Source organism: Globicephala melas, chromosome 12 (assembly GCF_963455315.2).
Source record: "Globicephala melas chromosome 12, mGloMel1.2, whole genome shotgun sequence".
In the NCBI taxonomy this organism is placed as follows: domain Eukaryota; kingdom Metazoa; phylum Chordata; class Mammalia; order Artiodactyla; family Delphinidae; genus Globicephala; species Globicephala melas.
Genome location: NC_083325.1, coordinates 47,006,391 through 47,014,877, shown reverse-complemented (window position 1 = coordinate 47,014,877; position 8,487 = coordinate 47,006,391). Strand labels below are relative to the sequence as shown.

Sequence of the window (8,487 nt, the reverse complement as noted above, 5' to 3'; positions counted from 1 at the left end):
GTGATCTGAGATCCCCTGGGGAGCCTTAAAGCACTTTCAGAGGGTCTATGAAGTCCTTTTTTTCTTTTTCCAGCTACTATTGTGAGTCCAAAATTTTTAACTAAGTGTCAGTCAAGTAACAGATTGAACACAGAGCAGATATGAGAACCTAGCTGTCTAAAGCCAGATTTTAAAGAGATTTGCAAAAATTTAAACATGCAACTCTTCTCATTACTTTTGTTTTGGAAAACGTAGTTACTTTTTCTAAGCTGTGTTATTTGCATTAGTGTGAATTTTATTTTTTATTAATTTTAAATATACCAATAATTTATATTTTGTGGTTTCTTAGTTTTAATTTATAGTAAATACAGTGGACCCTCTCTATCCGTGGGTTCTGTATCCGCAAGTTCCACATCCCTGGATTTTGTTCTGCAGTTGGTTGAATCCCTCGATGTGGAATCTGGGGACATGAAAGGGCGACCATACTATGTCTTTTTATATAAGGGATTTGAGCATACCTGGATTTTGGTATCTATAGGGGTCCTGGAAACACCCTGGGAATACCCAGGGACAACTATATTGATAGAGCCCACATAAACAAAAGCTTTATGGAATCCTCAGTAATTTTTGAGTGTAATGGGGTCTAGAGACCAAAAAGTTTGAGAACTGCTATTTGAGGACAGCAGTCTATGGCATAAAGTGAAGATCATCTGTGAAAAGTGTGTATATATGTATTCTCCAGTTTCCCAAGGTCCTATCACTTCCTTCTTCCTTTCTATTGGCATTACCACCCATTTATTTTTAACCATCCACAATTTTTAACTCTATGGCCCCATGGACATTTGAGATACCCTCTGCCTCAATTTCCTAAATAATTTTGGGATAATGATCTCCTAGTGGTCTCATGAGATATTTGGGGGGCTAAAAGCAAATGAAGGATTCCAGAGACATGAATTCATAAAGGAAGCATGATGTCATACTGTCAATAGAAATGAATGATAACAGCCATTCTATCATTACTATCATAATCACATCACTTTAAAATTGGGGCATGCAATTCAAGAGGGCAGAAGTATAAAGAAATTATGTATAATACAGCTGAAAATTTCCAATTTTTTCTTACAGTAGATTTGTTTTCTTATCAATAGAACTAAGTAGAAACTTGTGAACTAAAATGACAACTATATATAAACTAAAATAAGGACCTTTGACGAAGAAAGACTAGAAGAATGGGAGTCATGAGATTGACTTGGTCTTTTGTTACTAACTAGCTATGATAACATGGATAAATTACTCAACTTCCTTTAGCTAGTTGTCTTATTTGTAAAATAACGTTATTGGGCCAGGATGTTTTCTAAAGTTTTTTCCCACTTTATGATTCTGTAAGTATAGGAGGATGTATCTGCTTTCTCAATAGCAAGCTTAGTTCTTGCTTTTCAGAATTGATTTGTATTGTCTGGAAATTTGGGCTGTATCTGGAAATCGCTGTAGATGTAGCAAATTATCATTTCAGATGAGCAAATCTATTAAGAAAGCATCATTATATGATGGATGGCTTCAGTAAACCAGCCAGCGAGTACAGCAACACTTCATTTATCCCATGTTGGTAGGAAATGAAGCGTTTCACATACATGCATTTTCCAAATAATTGACACATACCCCTTTAAGTACCAAAAACCTGTTTTTATTACTTTTTATGGAAATATTTCTCAAAAATATGTTCTGTATTCCCATCTCCTTTAAAGCACAAGTTATAAGGATATGTAAACTTTTCTTCATGATTCAGGTCTGTTGAGAGCTCTTTACCGCCCAAAGGCTTTTTGTGCTTCCAGGAGAACCTTCATAAACACTTTGTATCTTCATTTATGGTCAGTGAATTGAGCTGGTAGATTCAGTAAACAATTGTTTAATCATTAAAGCATGATAATTATGTAGCTAATGAATCAGTTTCTCTTCAGTCTTTAAATTCTGGTTATTAAATTCACTAATTAAACCCTACTGAATGAAAATCACACAGATTCTCTTTAACTCTTAAATCAACTTATAAAACTATCAATTAAAGTTAATTATGAAAAATATATTCCATAAAGTTAATAGGCTGGTCTTATAAAACTAGTAAACTACATTCATTTAAGTATTTCAAATACCTGAAAAGAAAATGTATATAAATCTGAATAATTTCAAAAGCATCATCTAGAACAAAAATACTGCCATCAGATTTTATGTCTGTGTGTGTGTGTGTGTGTGTGTGTGTAAACTTAGTGTTACAGTAGTCTTATCAGTCCCCAAATAAACTAATTTTCTTTATAAAATAGCTAATGTTAGATCAGGGATGATTTCAAGATGATTATTTGTATATCTGACCTCCTTAGTTACAGCAAGATAAGCTTTTAAAGTGAAACTTTTGAGCTGATGACTCAACTGGGCTTCCCAGTAACAGTCAATCACATAAGTTTCTATTTCTTGAAATGATAAATTTTTAAATTTTACTTCATCAGGGTTACGTAGCCCAGGATCCTATCAGTTATAAATAATGCTGACCTAATGTCTAAGGCTTAGTTTAAAGCTTTTACGTTGGTTTAACTATGATTACAGACCTAAGTATCAACCAGAAAGTGAACAGTACATATTTATAATTTGAGTTGCATATCATTCTGTATGCAACTTTTTTCTATATGTATTTTTGAAAACTTTAACCTGCCCTTTCTTTTGTATATATTATTAATCACTTTGACTAACGGTTTGTTGTTTTTTTCTTTTCTTTTTACCTAGATAACTGTTCTAATTAAGTGTATGTTCAAATTGTCAAAAATTGGCCAGTAGGTGCACATTCATTTTCCCTTCTTTCCCCCTTTGGCACCTCTCCAAACATCTTTCAGATTATACTATCCTTACATTATGACAATATTAAGATACTCCAGGACCATCTTGACTTTTCTACTTACCGGGATATATATGGAAAGAACTATTCTCTAAGGATCCCTGATATTTTTTAAGTAGAAAATAGAGTTAAAGACAAAATCTGTGTATGAACATATGTATGAATGCTGGTGCTAGACAAAATACTGTGCTTCTGGGAAAATTCAATGATGGCGTTGTTAAAAAAAAGTCTTTTAGGTCATCATGTACATTGATATTTATTTCTAAATATATTAAGTTCTTGGTATAACATGCAATGTATACCAAGACCATGTTTACATTATTAAAGTTTTTAAAACCTTAATTTTCTAGAGCACAAGTTGATTTGGAACGTACATTTGACCTTCAATACCTCTTCTCCAATTTTACAACTTTACATCTCATAACCCTTATTTAGAAGTCATATTATTGTCAAAGTGTTATTTTGCTGCTGTGATACTGTTAATATCTAAAGATTGTTTTAGTATAGGAGATCTTTCTCTTCTCAGATGAAGTGGTCTAAGGCTGCTTTGCTTTGTGAGCTGATATCTCCCTTCATTTATGTATGAATGTATGTATGTGTGTATGAATGTATGTATATATGCTCACTTTAACTGCAGGATCAGTCTTACTTCTTCCCTGAGTCAGTTCTAACTGGGCAGCATCCATGGAAGGTCTGACACTGATCAAGTGGTCATAAACCTGGAGAGGAATGAGTTTATGGTGAACCACTGGAAACTGATCTGCTCTCTGCTTGTGAATTAGACTACACAGTTCAACTTCTTCCTGAGTTATTTTGCCTTTTATTTTAGTTGCTGATTGGAACTGAAAAGCTGATTTGACCTTCATCACTGCCGTATGCAGGCTTACTGGATCTTGTCACATATAAGTCAATGTTGCTCTGCTAAATAGGAGGAAACTTAAAATAGACAAGGTTTGGCACAAGATGAAAAATCTACTAAATCAGAGTCACTCACTCCATGACACCTGCCTCCTTGAATTTTGACTTCTTGAGGTTTTGTGACACTGTTTTCCTAACTACCATGCTGGCCCCAGGTGGTGAGGTTCTATTTTTGTTGTTGTTTTTATTGTGGTCCTTGGTTCTCTTTGGTGTGTTGAAGACAGGATGAGACTACTAAAATGTAGGGCTTGTTAAATGATAGATTTCTAGGTTCTAATTCCAGAAATCTGGAGTCAGTAGGTCTCAGATGGAGTCTGATGTCAAGTTCCCAGGTGCTGCTGATACTAGTGGGCCAAGAACCACACAGGGAACCACAAAGAGCAATTCATATTTATACTGAGCTCACAGTGAAGCCATCACTGGGGGTTTCTAGCTGTCTTGTGGATTTTGACTGGAAAAAAAAAAAAAAAGAAAGGTTTACTCAGAATACTAAATAGAAGAAATAAAAAGGGAGGATGAATGTCAGGCTATTTGAAAATATTAGTGGAGATAAGTCGCTCTGTTCTGATAGTCTGCCAGCCCTTTTTGTGTTTGCTTAAGGTAAACTGAGCTCCGAGACTATTAGAGTTTTTCTCATTCATTTTACCCATTATTCATAGGGCTGCTGCCAGAGGATAAAAGTATCAGCTCTAATGGTCCATATTAGAATAACTCACATTTAATCAGTTTTATTTGGAAACTGGCAGTTGCTTTTGAAATTTCAAGGAGAGGATATCCAAGAAAATAAGGGACCTGCATGTCTTTTTTTTTTTACTAAGTTGCTATTCCAAAAGGAGCCATTCTATGTCTTAAAAGCCAGTAAATAGGACAATTTGAGGATCTAAAAATCATTACAGACTTATGTTTTGAGAAGGAAGTTGAGAATTGTTCATTTATTGTTTTCACTGATGAGCTTCAGAACCGTGTTTTCCAGATAACGTTTCACAGCCATGCAGTCTCAGGGTCTGGAGGACAGCATGCTTGCCTCTCAGATGTCTGAGAGGAGAGCTCGCCTTCTCTTCTTTTCTCTCTCAGCATGAAGAGTGCACAGCCCAGTTAGCAATCTGTCCCCTGAAAGCCCGCAGCTCCTTTTTATTCACAGAGTAATGCTGATGTCATTACTCTCAGTTTCTGTCTTCTGCGAACACTGGCGATCCTCCAGAAACATGTCATCTCCATCACCATAAGTCAATATTCATATGCTTTCTTCAAGGTCCATAGTCCGGCCTGTAATGCAGCATCAGAGACAGTCTCATTGTCAAAGTGGTTAAGTGGGAAGTATAATTCCTGGTCTAAGAATCATTCCACCTCCAGCCCCCGTGAGCCTACATCCTAAAGAAAATAAATAGCAATTTACCAAATGACTATCTACCATGTAAACACAATCAGCTATTGCCAATAAACCAATTCAAGACAAGCCAATCTGATATCAGAGACTGCAAGATGATATTAAGAATGAGATTAGGACTCATATGAATTTGTGAAGAATGTTTTTGGTGGCTTGACAACTAATTATAAAGGATTTGGCAGAGAGGATAAATTATCTTTGGATTATAACTTTAGGATGTGAATTTTTAAAAATCTGATATGGAGTTTATTTTTTTTCTGAATACTCTCATTCTTTAAAATTATTGTTATTAAATAAGTGAAGATCCAAAATCCCTTGCCTGAAACTGTTGAGATCAAATGAGTTGTATTACTTTAAAAACTTTTACATTTTTAGAGCAGTCTAAGGTTCATAAGAAAATTGAGAGGAAGGTACAGAGATTTCCCATGAACCTCCTACTCCCACACATGACTTGTCTCCCTTATTATTAGCATCAATCCCAAATGTGTTTTAAAATTAAGATTTTTTCAGATTTTGGAACATGATTAGGACATAAACCGCATATTATGTAACAACTCCTCTCGGGTCTGGGGCAGCATCCCACAATCAAATATGAATATTTTTACAACTAAATGGATGAATAGTTACTGGAAGTAGGATTTTTAAAGGGGGCTATAAACATTGGCTCAAATTAGCTTCTGCTGCCAAAAGAGTTGTAAAACTCCTGGCTTTCAGAACTTTTGGATTTTATAACTGCAGGTAAATAATTGAGAATCTGGGCTTCCCTGGTGGTGCAGTGGTTGAGAGTCCGCCTGCCGATGCAGGGGACATGGGTTTGTGCCCTGGTCCGGGAAGATACCGCATGCTGCGGAGCGGCTGGGCCCGTGAGCCGTGGCCGCTGGGCCAGTGCGTCCGGAGCCTGTGCTCCGCAATGGGAGAGACCACAACAGTGAGAAGCCCGTGTACCGCAAAAAAAAAAAAAAAAGAAAAAAAAATTTGAATCTGTACCACAGTCGGAAAGTACTGTCATCAGTTCACTGATGTTGTGCGTGTTCTTATAGATAGTCAGTAAATTGGGAGAATCACTTACTAATTGGTATCAAACTGAAAGTGCATATTTCCCTTAGGACAGAAACATGGCTTTCTGTGTCACACCATTAGCCAACCCCCTTAAGTGAATGGATTAATGTTAGTTTCTATTTGTTTAATCTTGAAAACATTGTGTGGACAGCAAGAGGATGCAACATGATGCCTTGCAGGCCAGAGATGTTCAGTAAATGGTCATTTCATTTCATTTTCTTATTAGCGATTTTGTTGGTACGAAAAGGTACCAAATTTGGGAGGAGCTTGCCCATATATATATATGATCCTGATGCTCAAAATACACAGACAAACTTAGCACTGCGCCTCAACAACAGTCATTGGGCGGCACATCTTCCCATTTGCACCATTTCTTGCACGGGGGAAGATATTGTGTTAAAAATTCAAAGGCTGTTTCAAGCATTACCCTTTTAGCCTGTTTTTATCTGCTGTATGTGAGGCCGCTTATATATAGACATGGATGAATCTCCACATATCTCTGTATGTGTATGGCTACATAGTCTTCCTATTACTCACCAGTTTTTAGAGTTCTATGACACAAGTCCCATGATGATACATTCATTCATCTTGTTTTTGCAGGTTTTCCAGGGCAGAGTAATTTGGTTGGGTTTTTGAAGCTTTTTTTGTTTGTTTGTAGAGTATAAATAAATAGGTATTTCGATCGTTCAGAGTCTGGTATTTCGATCGTTCAGAGTCTGGTACTTAGGAATTTAGTAATGGGCAGCTTCCAGGGGGCAGACATTAATATCTAGCTCTTGAATTGCTTAGCTGAAAAGAGACCTCAACTTTACTTTTATTTTCCCTCTCCATTTTAACCATTCTTTTGTCCTAAATAAACAATATTCTGCTTTATGGAGCATAAGTATTCATAGCTCAAAGAGGATTACTTTAAGATTAATTACAACAATTTCCTAACACAGCATAGGAAGTATTTATAAATGTATGTTTGTGTGATTGTGAATAAACTGTTACCTAGATGATTTTTTAATTTAGACCTCATTTCTACTTTCTTCCTCTGTAAAGACCTATGGCTTAATTGTGTCTGCAGCCAGAGGCTCTGTGACATTTAACCTCTAAATATAGTTCTTAGCATTAGGTCTAGTAAGAGCTGCAGATGTTTTGTTATCCATGCAAACTACATCAATTGATCTGTATCACACTGCTAGACTAGAATCTCTTTGAATCTGAGAAAGGCACAGATGTTTCTGCTTTGGGTATTCTTCCATGAAGAATAGTTTTGTCTTTGTTAGTATGCGCCAGTTTACTATTCAAGAACACCTGCGTACTTTTGGTTTATTTTTGAGTTCCTCATTCCTTGGTCTGCTTATTTTTATCCATTTCACTAGCTGTTATTGTGTGGCTGGTACATGAAAGATGTTTTTCAAAGGCAATATAGAGAGAAGAGTACAGAGATACATTTATTTTATTAAATAAATTCCTTTGGCTGCATATCAGGTAACTCCTCAAAGGCCCATTTTCTACAAGAAATAGCTATTCTAAGAGGTAGTTTTTTTTTTTTTTTTTTTGCGGTACGCGGGCCTCTCACTGTTGTGGCCTCTCCCGTTGTGGAGCACAGGCTCCAGACGCGCAGGCTCAGCGGCCATGGCTCACGGGCCCAGCCGCTCCACGGCATGTGGGATCTTCCCGGACCGGGGCACGAACCCGCATCCCCTGCATCACCAGGCGGACTCTCTACCACTGCGCCACCAGGGAAGCCCGTAAGAGGTAGTTTTATGAAAATTTGACTATGAGCAAAAAGGAATATTGCAGCTTATCTCATGATACCTCAGTAGCAGTAATTTTCAGCTGTTTCCCACAGCAAGTTGTAAACTTTTGTGGGAAACTTCCCAGCAGTCTTTCCCACAGGTCAGATTTCATGGCTGTAACTACACATCAGCCTTCCTTATCATAAATGAACTTGAGGTATAAGTGATGAAGGTCATTTGTGTCTGAAACAAGAGTCAAGTTTGAAAATAAGAACCAAGACCCTGGTTGTTAAGTGAAAGTCACGCTGAAACCTTGTGGTATTAATCCAACTGAGGTTCATACCACATCAGGGTGAGTCCAGAGAGGAAACAGCAGAAGGCTGAGAGCCAATATATCTTCATCAAGTAGGCTTGAACCGTCAAAGTCCTTGACTTCCTATATCCTTTTGGGTGTGAAACTCATCACACAGAAGGAAGACAAGGCAAATCCAGGTTGTAGCATGCTACTCACATGTGCTCCTGCATTCACATTCAGC

The 8,487-nt window shown here is 37.0% G+C and overlaps 1 long non-coding RNA gene across 1 annotated transcript in view; it reads right to left on the bottom strand.

Annotated features, from left to right (window-relative positions):
- Nucleotides 1-4,575: 4,575 nt before the first annotated feature.
- LOC138842932 (uncharacterized) overlaps nucleotides 4,576-8,487 on the bottom strand; it is a 59,188-nt gene continuing 55,276 nt past the window's right edge. The window contains exon 3 of the long non-coding RNA XR_011377925.1: nucleotides 4,576-5,044. This is a non-coding gene — a long non-coding RNA (uncharacterized lncRNA). The remainder of the gene's footprint in view (nucleotides 5,045-8,487) is intronic.